At 45.4% G+C, this 14075-nt stretch overlaps 6 non-coding genes across 6 annotated transcripts; all 6 read left to right on the top strand.

Annotated features, from left to right (window-relative positions):
- Nucleotides 1–1047: 1047 nt before the first annotated feature.
- On the top strand, nucleotides 1048–1233 carry LOC130308188 (U2 spliceosomal RNA). Its single transcript, XR_008857231.1, has one exon. It is a non-coding gene; the product is annotated as a U2 spliceosomal RNA (small nuclear RNA).
- Nucleotides 1234–3313: 2080 nt separating this feature from the next.
- LOC130308180 (U2 spliceosomal RNA) lies at nucleotides 3314–3504 on the top strand. Its single transcript, XR_008857224.1, has one exon. It is a non-coding gene; the product is annotated as a U2 spliceosomal RNA (small nuclear RNA).
- Nucleotides 3505–5594: 2090 nt separating this feature from the next.
- On the top strand, nucleotides 5595–5785 carry LOC130308181 (U2 spliceosomal RNA). Its single transcript, XR_008857225.1, has one exon. It is a non-coding gene; the product is annotated as a U2 spliceosomal RNA (small nuclear RNA).
- A 2086-nt stretch (nucleotides 5786–7871) lies between these two features.
- On the top strand, nucleotides 7872–8062 carry LOC130308182 (U2 spliceosomal RNA). The gene has a single exon (XR_008857226.1). It is a non-coding gene; the product is annotated as a U2 spliceosomal RNA (small nuclear RNA).
- A 2090-nt stretch (nucleotides 8063–10152) lies between these two features.
- Nucleotides 10153–10343, top strand: LOC130308183 (U2 spliceosomal RNA). The gene has a single exon (XR_008857227.1). It is a non-coding gene; the product is annotated as a U2 spliceosomal RNA (small nuclear RNA).
- Nucleotides 10344–12434: 2091 nt separating this feature from the next.
- LOC130308184 (U2 spliceosomal RNA) lies at nucleotides 12435–12625 on the top strand. The gene has a single exon (XR_008857228.1). It is a non-coding gene; the product is annotated as a U2 spliceosomal RNA (small nuclear RNA).
- The last annotated feature ends 1450 nt before the right edge of the window (nucleotides 12626–14075 follow it).

Genomic DNA, 14075 nt, shown 5'->3' on the forward strand with positions numbered 1-14075 from the left:
GGGTTCAAAAATGGAGAAATTAAAGCGTGATTTTATGTACAAAAGTAAAGATAATGGCGGGAAAGATGTTCCTAACCTTTTTACTTTCTTTTACATAAAGTATTTCTGTTTCTGTTTTAAAATTATTAAATCCGATGGCATTTTTAGCTGCTTTTTAAGGTACGCTGCGGGCATGGTTTTTAAAAGATGGTTGCGCATCCCTCTGAACGCTCCGGTGCTTCTGTGTCCCCCAAAACATTATGTGGTGTTGGAAAAGACAGTCAGGCTCCTAGGTCTCCAAGATTTGGAGCCTGACATACTGGGGGACCAGAGAAAGGTATCAAAGGTCCTCAGGCGGAGTGAGGTTACCCTGGCAGTGTCCAATTTCACACAGGCAAGATCCAAAAAGGTATGGCGGAACGTGTACGGGAAGTTTCTGGCGAATGTACACAGGGATCTTGCCTGGGCAATCGTCCACCAGTGCCTCCCTACTCGTGAGTTCCAGCACAGGCGAGGACTGGTGGCGAGAGCCAAGTGCCCGAGAGATGGCTGCGGAGTGGACGAAACGGTGCTGCACATATTTTGGAACTGCCCTTTTGCACGGGAGCTTTGGAGGAAGGTAGGCCCACTTTTGAAGTGGGCCTGCGGCCTAAAAGATTTTAATCACGAATGTGTCTTTTACGGTCTTTTTAACTGCCCCAATTTTAAACAGCAGATGATCTGCTGGATGATTATTAATTGTTTTAAAAATGCCATCTGGAAAGTTAGGAACATCTTACTTTTTAAACATGATTTTATTGATGTTAAAAACTGTATAAAGCTGGCCCTGAGTGAGATGTACATCTATTACCTAAGAGACAAGAAACAGTTGGGGGCCAGCGAGGCAGCATCCATGTGGTGTCTGCCTCTATGGAACGAAATAACAATATAATCAGTTTTTATGACATTTGTATAATGTTTTATCCTGCCATTTTTATTTTTTCTCCTTTTATAACTGGTTTTATTATTTGTATTTTAAAACTTTTGTGAACCTTTTATTATTTTGCATTTTAAATTCTGTATGGTTTCTTATTTATTCAATAAAATTTTGTTGAAACCTTATCTGTTCTTATCAGTTTAATATCTGATACGTCCCCTATCTGGGGACCATATATTAAATGGATTTTTGAGAACGGGGGCCGATTTCGAAGCTTGCTTCCGTCGCCCTATGCATTGACCCGATATGGCAGTATCTTCGGGTACAGTGCACCACCCCCTTACAGGGTTAAAAAGAAAGATTCCTACTTTCATTGCTACCTGCTTGCTGGCTAGCCAGCTAGCCAGCCCTGTGGGCCTTGCTGCTGCTGCAGCCAAAAAACAAAAGGTGGTGCTGCTGCTGCTTCTTCTGCTGCTTCTGCTTCTGCTTGTGTCTGGCCCCTGTTGGAGCGTCCAGGCACAGGACTTCTGCTGCTGCTGACTAAATGGCCTCCTTAATTGGATCATTTGAGTAGCCAGCACACCTGTGCAGGTAGGGCATGACATGATAGGCAGCTGCCTTGATAGCGGGTGGGTGCTGAATGTTCCTAATTGACAAAATAAGATTAATGCTTATGAAGAAATATAAAATCTCATCCCTTCCCCAATATCGCGCCACACCCCTACCCCTTAATTCCCTGGTTGAACGTGATGGACATATGTCTTTTTTCGACCGTACTAACTATGTAACTATGTAACATAACATGGGGGGGGGGTCTCCTGGCTGTTCACACAGGTGTGTCATTGCTGTACATTGACCATGCATTGCTTCTGTGGTATTGCAAAGGCAAAGACAAATGCTTCCAGCCATCCATTGCACTAATGGATTGGTCATCAGCTGGCTGTCTATGTCCCGCATCAATATAGACCAAAGTACAGAGGGTTAGGCTATGCTATTGTGCACCTACCTGATGCATCAGAAGGTGCGAGGCCCTTGCTAAATTCTGTGCACAGACTTTGAGATCTATGCTTTAGACTGTATCTAAACCTGCTCCAACATGGACTGACATTCTGGCCTACTTTCAGCCGATGCGACTTGTCTGTCGCTGAACAGTCGCTTTTTATGTATTCAGCACCTATGTATAATGTTGTAAAAATGCTCTAGAAGCTAAAGTCGCAGAAATGTCACACATATTTGGCCTGCAACTTTCTGTGCGACAAATTCAGACAGGAAAAATCAGTATAAATCCTTAGAAAATTATCCCCCAGTGTCTCCATCTGCTGGCGGTATTGAATAAGCATTGCTGCACTGATGGGGTATGCATTAGACGAAAAAAAAGAAGAAAAAGAAGAATAATACGCCCAGAAAAGAGGCGAAAAGGAGAAAAACGTAAAAAAACGTGAAAAAAAAGTAAGAGGAAGAGAAGGGAAAAAAAGGTGGAAATGGGTTTAAAAGTGATTTCGGCGGAGAAATATATATATATATATATATATATATATATATATATGCGCACACACACACATAGATATAAACGTATTCTCCGTTGAGATATTGCAGCCGCTGCTGTGTCCAGGCCCAGGAGCCTTAGCACTGTGCTGTGATGTCACTCAATACCACTGACATCACTAGGTGTAAACAACATCTCTCCTTTGCTGTGTATGTGACTATGGAGCTGTTTGGTGATGTCGTCTATTACGGCCTTCATAGAAGCAACAGGAGATTGTTGCATCCATCTTGAACCCTCAGAACTACAGTGCTATGATGTCACTCACTTCCACAGGCCTTGCAGAGTGTAAACAACAACAACCCAGCTTTGTTGTGTATGTAACCAAAGGGATTTGTGATGTCACCTAGAACCTTCACAGCAGCGACAGCTTTATGAGGAGCATCAGCACTGCTCTGCCTGAGCAGAACCATCACCGCCATAGGTTGTCAAATAACCCGGATTTAACCCACACAGGTAAGTCCAATGGGGTGCAGGCATGTCCTCTATGCTTACAGCTTCCCGTGGGTGTTGGTTTGATACCGTTTGGGGACAGCCAAGGAGGCATCTGCAGGCAACAAAGGTAGGTGTGTGCTTGTGAGTGTGTTTCCTATGCAGATCCTAAGCCCAGTGTCACATGCAAGTAGGAGGAGTAAGAAGGGTTCCTGGCAAATCCGGGTTATGGATTGCATTTAAAAAGGCCCCGTGGGAGTGCAATGGGCCCCTGTCTTGCTGCTTAGCAATAATGGTATGGGTTTAGGTTCTGCTGTGTGTACTGGTGGTTGACTGCCCCCCAGCCCAGAGTGTGCATGGAAAATTGTCTGGCAGCCTCCCTGACAGCAAGCAGTGATAGTGCCCATGAAGGGGACCTTGTTGGGCCCGCCCCTTTCACGGTTATCGCTTCTCGGCCTTTTGGCTAAGATCAAGTGTAGTATCTGTTCTTATCAGTTTAATATCTGATACGTCCCCTATCTGGGGACCATATATTAAATGGATTTTTGAGAACGGGGGCCGATTTCGAAGCTTGCTTCCGTCGCCCTATGCATTGACCCGATATGGCAGTATCTTCGGGTACAGTGCACCACCCCCTTACAGGGTTAAAAAGAAAGATTCCTACTTTCATTGCTACCTGCTTGCTGGCTAGCCAGCTAGCCAGCCCTGTGGGCCTTGCTGCTGCTGCAGCCAAAAAACAAAAGGTGGTGCTGCTGCTGCTTCTTCTGCTGCTTCTGCTTCTGCTTGTGTCTGGCCCCTGTTGGAGCGTCCAGGCACAGGACTTCTGCTGCTGCTGACTAAATGGCCTCCTTAATTGGATCATTTGAGTAGCCAGCACACCTGTGCAGGTAGGGCATGACATGATAGGCAGCTGCCTTGATAGCGGGTGGGTGCTGAATGTTCCTAATTGACAAAATAAGATTAATGCTTATGAAGAAATATAAAATCTCATCCCTTCCCCAATATCGCGCCACACCCCTACCCCTTAATTCCCTGGTTGAACGTGATGGACATATGTCTTTTTTCGACCGTACTAACTATGTAACTATGTAACATAACATGGGGGGGGGGTCTCCTGGCTGTTCACACAGGTGTGTCATTGCTGTACATTGACCATGCATTGCTTCTGTGGTATTGCAAAGGCAAAGACAAATGCTTCCAGCCATCCATTGCACTAATGGATTGGTCATCAGCTGGCTGTCTATGTCCCGCATCAATATAGACCAAAGTACAGAGGGTTAGGCTATGCTATTGTGCACCTACCTGATGCATCAGAAGGTGCGAGGCCCTTGCTAAATTCTGTGCACAGACTTTGAGATCTATGCTTTAGACTGTATCTAAACCTGCTCCAACATGGACTGACATTCTGGCCTACTTTCAGCCGATGCGACTTGTCTGTCGCTGAACAGTCGCTTTTTATGTATTCAGCACCTATGTATAATGTTGTAAAAATGCTCTAGAAGCTAAAGTCGCAGAAATGTCACACATATTTGGCCTGCAACTTTCTGTGCGACAAATTCAGACAGGAAAAATCAGTATAAATCCTTAGAAAATTATCCCCCAGTGTCTCCATCTGCTGGCGGTATTGAATAAGCATTGCTGCACTGATGGGGTATGCATTAGACGAAAAAAAAGAAGAAAAAGAAGAATAATACGCCCAGAAAAGAGGCGAAAAGGAGAAAAACGTAAAAAAACGTGAAAAAAAAGTAAGAGGAAGAGAAGGGAAAAAAAGGTGGAAATGGGTTTAAAAGTGATTTCGGCGGAGAAATATATATATATATATATATATATATATATATATATATATATATATGCGCACACACACACATAGATATAAACGTATTCTCCGTTGAGATATTGCAGCCGCTGCTGTGTCCAGGCCCAGGAGCCTTAGCACTGTGCTGTGATGTCACTCAATACCACTGACATCACTAGGTGTAAACAACATCTCTCCTTTGCTGTGTATGTGACTATGGAGCTGTTTGGTGATGTCGTCTATTACGGCCTTCATAGAAGCAACAGGAGATTGTTGCATCCATCTTGAACCCTCAGAACTACAGTGCTATGATGTCACTCACTTCCACAGGCCTTGCAGAGTGTAAACAACAACAACCCAGCTTTGTTGTGTATGTAACCAAAGGGATTTGTGATGTCACCTAGAACCTTCACAGCAGCGACAGCTTTATGAGGAGCATCAGCACTGCTCTGCCTGAGCAGAACCATCACCGCCATAGGTTGTCAAATAACCCGGATTTAACCCACACAGGTAAGTCCAATGGGGTGCAGGCATGTCCTCTATGCTTACAGCTTCCCGTGGGTGTTGGTTTGATACCGTTTGGGGACAGCCAAGGAGGCATCTGCAGGCAACAAAGGTAGGTGTGTGCTTGTGAGTGTGTTTCCTATGCAGATCCTAAGCCCAGTGTCACATGCAAGTAGGAGGAGTAAGAAGGGTTCCTGGCAAATCCGGGTTATGGATTGCATTTAAAAAGGCCCCGTGGGAGTGCAATGGGCCCCTGTCTTGCTGCTTAGCAATAATGGTATGGGTTTAGGTTCTGCTGTGTGTACTGGTGGTTGACTGCCCCCCAGCCCAGAGTGTGCATGGAAAATTGTCTGGCAGCCTCCCTGACAGCAAGCAGTGATAGTGCCCATGAAGGGGACCTTGTTGGGCCCGCCCCTTTCACGGTTATCGCTTCTCGGCCTTTTGGCTAAGATCAAGTGTAGTATCTGTTCTTATCAGTTTAATATCTGATACGTCCCCTATCTGGGGACCATATATTAAATGGATTTTTGAGAACGGGGGCCGATTTCGAAGCTTGCTTCCGTCGCCCTATGCATTGACCCGATATGGCAGTATCTTCGGGTACAGTGCACCACCCCCTTACAGGGTTAAAAAGAAAGATTCCTACTTTCATTGCTACCTGCTTGCTGGCTAGCCAGCTAGCCAGCCCTGTGGGCCTTGCTGCTGCTGCAGCCAAAAAACAAAAGGTGGTGCTGCTGCTGCTTCTTCTGCTGCTTCTGCTTCTGCTTGTGTCTGGCCCCTGTTGGAGCGTCCAGGCACAGGACTTCTGCTGCTGCTGACTAAATGGCCTCCTTAATTGGATCATTTGAGTAGCCAGCACACCTGTGCAGGTAGGGCATGACATGATAGGCAGCTGCCTTGATAGCGGGTGGGTGCTGAATGTTCCTAATTGACAAAATAAGATTAATGCTTATGAAGAAATATAAAATCTCATCCCTTCCCCAATATCGCGCCACACCCCTACCCCTTAATTCCCTGGTTGAACGTGATGGACATATGTCTTTTTTCGACCGTACTAACTATGTAACTATGTAACATAACATGGGGGGGGGGTCTCCTGGCTGTTCACACAGGTGTGTCATTGCTGTACATTGACCATGCATTGCTTCTGTGGTATTGCAAAGGCAAAGACAAATGCTTCCAGCCATCCATTGCACTAATGGATTGGTCATCAGCTGGCTGTCTATGTCCCGCATCAATATAGACCAAAGTACAGAGGGTTAGGCTATGCTATTGTGCACCTACCTGATGCATCAGAAGGTGCGAGGCCCTTGCTAAATTCTGTGCACAGACTTTGAGATCTATGCTTTAGACTGTATCTAAACCTGCTCCAACATGGACTGACATTCTGGCCTACTTTCAGCCGATGCGACTTGTCTGTCGCTGAACAGTCGCTTTTTATGTATTCAGCACCTATGTATAATGTTGTAAAAATGCTCTAGAAGCTAAAGTCGCAGAAATGTCACACATATTTGGCCTGCAACTTTCTGTGCGACAAATTCAGACAGGAAAAATCAGTATAAATCCTTAGAAAATTATCCCCCAGTGTCTCCATCTGCTGGCGGTATTGAATAAGCATTGCTGCACTGATGGGGTATGCATTAGACGAAAAAAAAGAAGAAAAAGAAGAATAATACGCCCAGAAAAGAGGCGAAAAGGAGAAAAACGTAAAAAAACGTGAAAAAAAAGTAAGAGGAAGAGAAGGGAAAAAAAGGTGGAAATGGGTTTAAAAGTGATTTCGGCGGAGAAATATATATATATATATATATATATATATATATATATATATATGCGCACACACACACATAGATATAAACGTATTCTCCGTTGAGATATTGCAGCCGCTGCTGTGTCCAGGCCCAGGAGCCTTAGCACTGTGCTGTGATGTCACTCAATACCACTGACATCACTAGGTGTAAACAACATCTCTCCTTTGCTGTGTATGTGACTATGGAGCTGTTTGGTGATGTCGTCTATTACGGCCTTCATAGAAGCAACAGGAGATTGTTGCATCCATCTTGAACCCTCAGAACTACAGTGCTATGATGTCACTCACTTCCACAGGCCTTGCAGAGTGTAAACAACAACAACCCAGCTTTGTTGTGTATGTAACCAAAGGGATTTGTGATGTCACCTAGAACCTTCACAGCAGCGACAGCTTTATGAGGAGCATCAGCACTGCTCTGCCTGAGCAGAACCATCACCGCCATAGGTTGTCAAATAACCCGGATTTAACCCACACAGGTAAGTCCAATGGGGTGCAGGCATGTCCTCTATGCTTACAGCTTCCCGTGGGTGTTGGTTTGATACCGTTTGGGGACAGCCAAGGAGGCATCTGCAGGCAACAAAGGTAGGTGTGTGCTTGTGAGTGTGTTTCCTATGCAGATCCTAAGCCCAGTGTCACATGCAAGTAGGAGGAGTAAGAAGGGTTCCTGGCAAATCCGGGTTATGGATTGCATTTAAAAAGGCCCCGTGGGAGTGCAATGGGCCCCTGTCTTGCTGCTTAGCAATAATGGTATGGGTTTAGGTTCTGCTGTGTGTACTGGTGGTTGACTGCCCCCCAGCCCAGAGTGTGCATGGAAAATTGTCTGGCAGCCTCCCTGACAGCAAGCAGTGATAGTGCCCATGAAGGGGACCTTGTTGGGCCCGCCCCTTTCACGGTTATCGCTTCTCGGCCTTTTGGCTAAGATCAAGTGTAGTATCTGTTCTTATCAGTTTAATATCTGATACGTCCCCTATCTGGGGACCATATATTAAATGGATTTTTGAGAACGGGGGCCGATTTCGAAGCTTGCTTCCGTCGCCCTATGCATTGACCCGATATGGCAGTATCTTCGGGTACAGTGCACCACCCCCTTACAGGGTTAAAAAGAAAGATTCCTACTTTCATTGCTACCTGCTTGCTGGCTAGCCAGCTAGCCAGCCCTGTGGGCCTTGCTGCTGCTGCAGCCAAAAAACAAAAGGTGGTGCTGCTGCTGCTTCTTCTGCTGCTTCTGCTTCTGCTTGTGTCTGGCCCCTGTTGGAGCGTCCAGGCACAGGACTTCTGCTGCTGCTGACTAAATGGCCTCCTTAATTGGATCATTTGAGTAGCCAGCACACCTGTGCAGGTAGGGCATGACATGATAGGCAGCTGCCTTGATAGCGGGTGGGTGCTGAATGTTCCTAATTGACAAAATAAGATTAATGCTTATGAAGAAATATAAAATCTCATCCCTTCCCCAATATCGCGCCACACCCCTACCCCTTAATTCCCTGGTTGAACGTGATGGACATATGTCTTTTTTCGACCGTACTAACTATGTAACTATGTAACATAACATGGGGGGGGGGTCTCCTGGCTGTTCACACAGGTGTGTCATTGCTGTACATTGACCATGCATTGCTTCTGTGGTATTGCAAAGGCAAAGACAAATGCTTCCAGCCATCCATTGCACTAATGGATTGGTCATCAGCTGGCTGTCTATGTCCCGCATCAATATAGACCAAAGTACAGAGGGTTAGGCTATGCTATTGTGCACCTACCTGATGCATCAGAAGGTGCGAGGCCCTTGCTAAATTCTGTGCACAGACTTTGAGATCTATGCTTTAGACTGTATCTAAACCTGCTCCAACATGGACTGACATTCTGGCCTACTTTCAGCCGATGCGACTTGTCTGTCGCTGAACAGTCGCTTTTTATGTATTCAGCACCTATGTATAATGTTGTAAAAATGCTCTAGAAGCTAAAGTCGCAGAAATGTCACACATATTTGGCCTGCAACTTTCTGTGCGACAAATTCAGACAGGAAAAATCAGTATAAATCCTTAGAAAATTATCCCCCAGTGTCTCCATCTGCTGGCGGTATTGAATAAGCATTGCTGCACTGATGGGGTATGCATTAGACGAAAAAAAAGAAGAAAAAGAAGAATAATACGCCCAGAAAAGAGGCGAAAAGGAGAAAAACGTAAAAAAACGTGAAAAAAAAGTAAGAGGAAGAGAAGGGAAAAAAAGGTGGAAATGGGTTTAAAAGTGATTTCGGCGGAGAAATATATATATATATATATATATATATATATATATATATATATATATGCGCACACACACACATAGATATAAACGTATTCTCCGTTGAGATATTGCAGCCGCTGCTGTGTCCAGGCCCAGGAGCCTTAGCACTGTGCTGTGATGTCACTCAATACCACTGACATCACTAGGTGTAAACAACATCTCTCCTTTGCTGTGTATGTGACTATGGAGCTGTTTGGTGATGTCGTCTATTACGGCCTTCATAGAAGCAACAGGAGATTGTTGCATCCATCTTGAACCCTCAGAACTACAGTGCTATGATGTCACTCACTTCCACAGGCCTTGCAGAGTGTAAACAACAACAACCCAGCTTTGTTGTGTATGTAACCAAAGGGATTTGTGATGTCACCTAGAACCTTCACAGCAGCGACAGCTTTATGAGGAGCATCAGCACTGCTCTGCCTGAGCAGAACCATCACCGCCATAGGTTGTCAAATAACCCGGATTTAACCCACACAGGTAAGTCCAATGGGGTGCAGGCATGTCCTCTATGCTTACAGCTTCCCGTGGGTGTTGGTTTGATACCGTTTGGGGACAGCCAAGGAGGCATCTGCAGGCAACAAAGGTAGGTGTGTGCTTGTGAGTGTGTTTCCTATGCAGATCCTAAGCCCAGTGTCACATGCAAGTAGGAGGAGTAAGAAGGGTTCCTGGCAAATCCGGGTTATGGATTGCATTTAAAAAGGCCCCGTGGGAGTGCAATGGGCCCCTGTCTTGCTGCTTAGCAATAATGGTATGGGTTTAGGTTCTGCTGTGTGTACTGGTGGTTGACTGCCCCCCAGCCCAGAGTGTGCATGGAAAATTGTCTGGCAGCCTCCCTGACAGCAAGCAGTGATAGTGCCCATGAAGGGGACCTTGTTGGGCCCGCCCCTTTCACGGTTATCGCTTCTCGGCCTTTTGGCTAAGATCAAGTGTAGTATCTGTTCTTATCAGTTTAATATCTGATACGTCCCCTATCTGGGGACCATATATTAAATGGATTTTTGAGAACGGGGGCCGATTTCGAAGCTTGCTTCCGTCGCCCTATGCATTGACCCGATATGGCAGTATCTTCGGGTACAGTGCACCACCCCCTTACAGGGTTAAAAAGAAAGATTCCTACTTTCATTGCTACCTGCTTGCTGGCTAGCCAGCTAGCCAGCCCTGTGGGCCTTGCTGCTGCTGCAGCCAAAAAACAAAAGGTGGTGCTGCTGCTGCTTCTTCTGCTGCTTCTGCTTCTGCTTGTGTCTGGCCCCTGTTGGAGCGTCCAGGCACAGGACTTCTGCTGCTGCTGACTAAATGGCCTCCTTAATTGGATCATTTGAGTAGCCAGCACACCTGTGCAGGTAGGGCATGACATGATAGGCAGCTGCCTTGATAGCGGGTGGGTGCTGAATGTTCCTAATTGACAAAATAAGATTAATGCTTATGAAGAAATATAAAATCTCATCCCTTCCCCAATATCGCGCCACACCCCTACCCCTTAATTCCCTGGTTGAACGTGATGGACATATGTCTTTTTTCGACCGTACTAACTATGTAACTATGTAACATAACATGGGGGGGGGGTCTCCTGGCTGTTCACACAGGTGTGTCATTGCTGTACATTGACCATGCATTGCTTCTGTGGTATTGCAAAGGCAAAGACAAATGCTTCCAGCCATCCATTGCACTAATGGATTGGTCATCAGCTGGCTGTCTATGTCCCGCATCAATATAGACCAAAGTACAGAGGGTTAGGCTATGCTATTGTGCACCTACCTGATGCATCAGAAGGTGCGAGGCCCTTGCTAAATTCTGTGCACAGACTTTGAGATCTATGCTTTAGACTGTATCTAAACCTGCTCCAACATGGACTGACATTCTGGCCTACTTTCAGCCGATGCGACTTGTCTGTCGCTGAACAGTCGCTTTTTATGTATTCAGCACCTATGTATAATGTTGTAAAAATGCTCTAGAAGCTAAAGTCGCAGAAATGTCACACATATTTGGCCTGCAACTTTCTGTGCGACAAATTCAGACAGGAAAAATCAGTATAAATCCTTAGAAAATTATCCCCCAGTGTCTCCATCTGCTGGCGGTATTGAATAAGCATTGCTGCACTGATGGGGTATGCATTAGACGAAAAAAAAGAAGAAAAAGAAGAATAATACGCCCAGAAAAGAGGCGAAAAGGAGAAAAACGTAAAAAAACGTGAAAAAAAGTAAGAGGAAGAGAAGGGAAAAAAAGGTGGAAATGGGTTTAAAAGTGATTTCGGCGGAGAAATATATATATATATATATATATATATATATATATATATATATATATATGCGCACACACACACATAGATATAAACGTATTCTCCGTTGAGATATTGCAGCCGCTGCTGTGTCCAGGCCCAGGAGCCTTAGCACTGTGCTGTGATGTCACTCAATACCACTGACATCACTAGGTGTAAACAACATCTCTCCTTTGCTGTGTATGTGACTATGGAGCTGTTTGGTGATGTCGTCTATTACGGCCTTCATAGAAGCAACAGGAGATTGTTGCATCCATCTTGAACCCTCAGAACTACAGTGCTATGATGTCACTCACTTCCACAGGCCTTGCAGAGTGTAAACAACAACAACCCAGCTTTGTTGTGTATGTAACCAAAGGGATTTGTGATGTCACCTAGAACCTTCACAGCAGCGACAGCTTTATGAGGAGCATCAGCACTGCTCTGCCTGAGCAGAACCATCACCGCCATAGGTTGTCAAATAACCCGGATTTAACCCACACAGGTAAGTCCAATGGGGTGCAGGCATGTCCTCTATGCTTACAGCTTCCCGTGGGTGTTGGTTTGATACCGTTTGGGGACAGCCAAGGAGGCATCTGCAGGCAACAAAGGTAGGTGTGTGCTTGTGAGTGTGTTTCCTATGCAGATCCTAAGCCCAGTGTCACATGCAAGTAGGAGGAGTAAGAAGGGTTCCTGGCAAATCCGGGTTATGGATTGCATTTAAAAAGGCCCCGTGGGAGTGCAATGGGCCCCTGTCTTGCTGCTTAGCAATAATGGTATGGGTTTAGGTTCTGCTGTGTGTACTGGTGGTTGACTGCCCCCCAGCCCAGAGTGTGCATGGAAAATTGTCTGGCAGCCTCCCTGACAGCAAGCAGTGATAGTGCCCATGAAGGGGACCTTGTTGGGCCCGCCCCTTTCACGGTTATCGCTTCTCGGCCTTTTGGCTAAGATCAAGTGTAGTATCTGTTCTTATCAGTTTAATATCTGATACGTCCCCTATCTGGGGACCATATATTAAATGGATTTTTGAGAACGGGGGCCGATTTCGAAGCTTGCTTCCGTCGCCCTATGCATTGACCCGATATGGCAGTATCTTCGGGTACAGTGCACCACCCCCTTACAGGGTTAAAAAGAAAGATTCCTACTTTCATTGCTACCTGCTTGCTGGCTAGCCAGCTAGCCAGCCCTGTGGGCCTTGCTGCTGCTGCAGCCAAAAAACAAAAGGTGGTGCTGCTGCTGCTTCTTCTGCTGCTTCTGCTTCTGCTTGTGTCTGGCCCCTGTTGGAGCGTCCAGGCACAGGACTTCTGCTGCTGCTGACTAAATGGCCTCCTTAATTGGATCATTTGAGTAGCCAGCACACCTGTGCAGGTAGGGCATGACATGATAGGCAGCTGCCTTGATAGCGGGTGGGTGCTGAATGTTCCTAATTGACAAAATAAGATTAATGCTTATGAAGAAATATAAAATCTCATCCCTTCCCCAATATCGCGCCACACCCCTACCCCTTAATTCCCTGGTTGAACGTGATGGACATATGTCTTTTTTCGACCGTACTAACTATGTAACTATGTAACATAACATGGGGGGGGGGTCTCCTGGCTGTTCACACAGGTGTGTCATTGCTGTACATTGACCATGCATTGCTTCTGTGGTATTGCAAAGGCAAAGACAAATGCTTCCAGCCATCCATTGCACTAATGGATTGGTCATCAGCTGGCTGTCTATGTCCCGCATCAATATAGACCAAAGTACAGAGGGTTAGGCTATGCTATTGTGCACCTACCTGATGCATCAGAAGGTGCGAGGCCCTTGCTAAATTCTGTGCACAGACTTTGAGATCTATGCTTTAGACTGTATCTAAACCTGCTCCAACATGGACTGACATTCTGGCCTACTTTCAGCCGATGCGACTTGTCTGTCGCTGAACAGTCGCTTTTTATGTATTCAGCACCTATGTATAATGTTGTAAAAATGCTCTAGAAGCTAAAGTCGCAGAAATGTCACACATATTTGGCCTGCAACTTTCTGTGCGACAAATTCAGACAGGAAAAATCAGTATAAATCCTTAGAAAATTATCCCCCAGTGTCTCCATCTGCTGGCGGTATTGAATAAGCATTGCTGCACTGATGGGGTATGCATTAGACGAAAAAAAAGAAGAAAAAGAAGAATAATACGCCCAGAAAAGAGGCGAAAAGGAGAAAAACGTAAAAAAACGTGAAAAAAAAGTAAGAGGAAGAGAAGGGAAAAAAAGGTGGAAATGGGTTTAAAAGTGATTTCGGCGGAGAAATATATATATATATATATATATATATATATATATATATATATATATGCGCACACACACACATAGATATAAACGTATTCTCCGTTGAGATATTGCAGCCGCTGCTGTGTCCAGGCCCAGGAGCCTTAGCACTGTGCTGTGATGTCACTCAATACCACTGACATCACTAGGTGTAAACAACATCTCTCCTTTGCTGTGTATGTGACTATGGAGCTGTTTGGTGATGTCGTCTATTACGGCCTTCATAGAAGCAACAGGAGATTGTTGCATCCATCTTGAA

The sequence above is a fragment of the Hyla sarda genome, unplaced genomic scaffold (genome assembly GCF_029499605.1).
Source record: "Hyla sarda isolate aHylSar1 unplaced genomic scaffold, aHylSar1.hap1 scaffold_1467, whole genome shotgun sequence".
Taxonomy (NCBI): Eukaryota; Metazoa; Chordata; class Amphibia; order Anura; family Hylidae; genus Hyla; species Hyla sarda.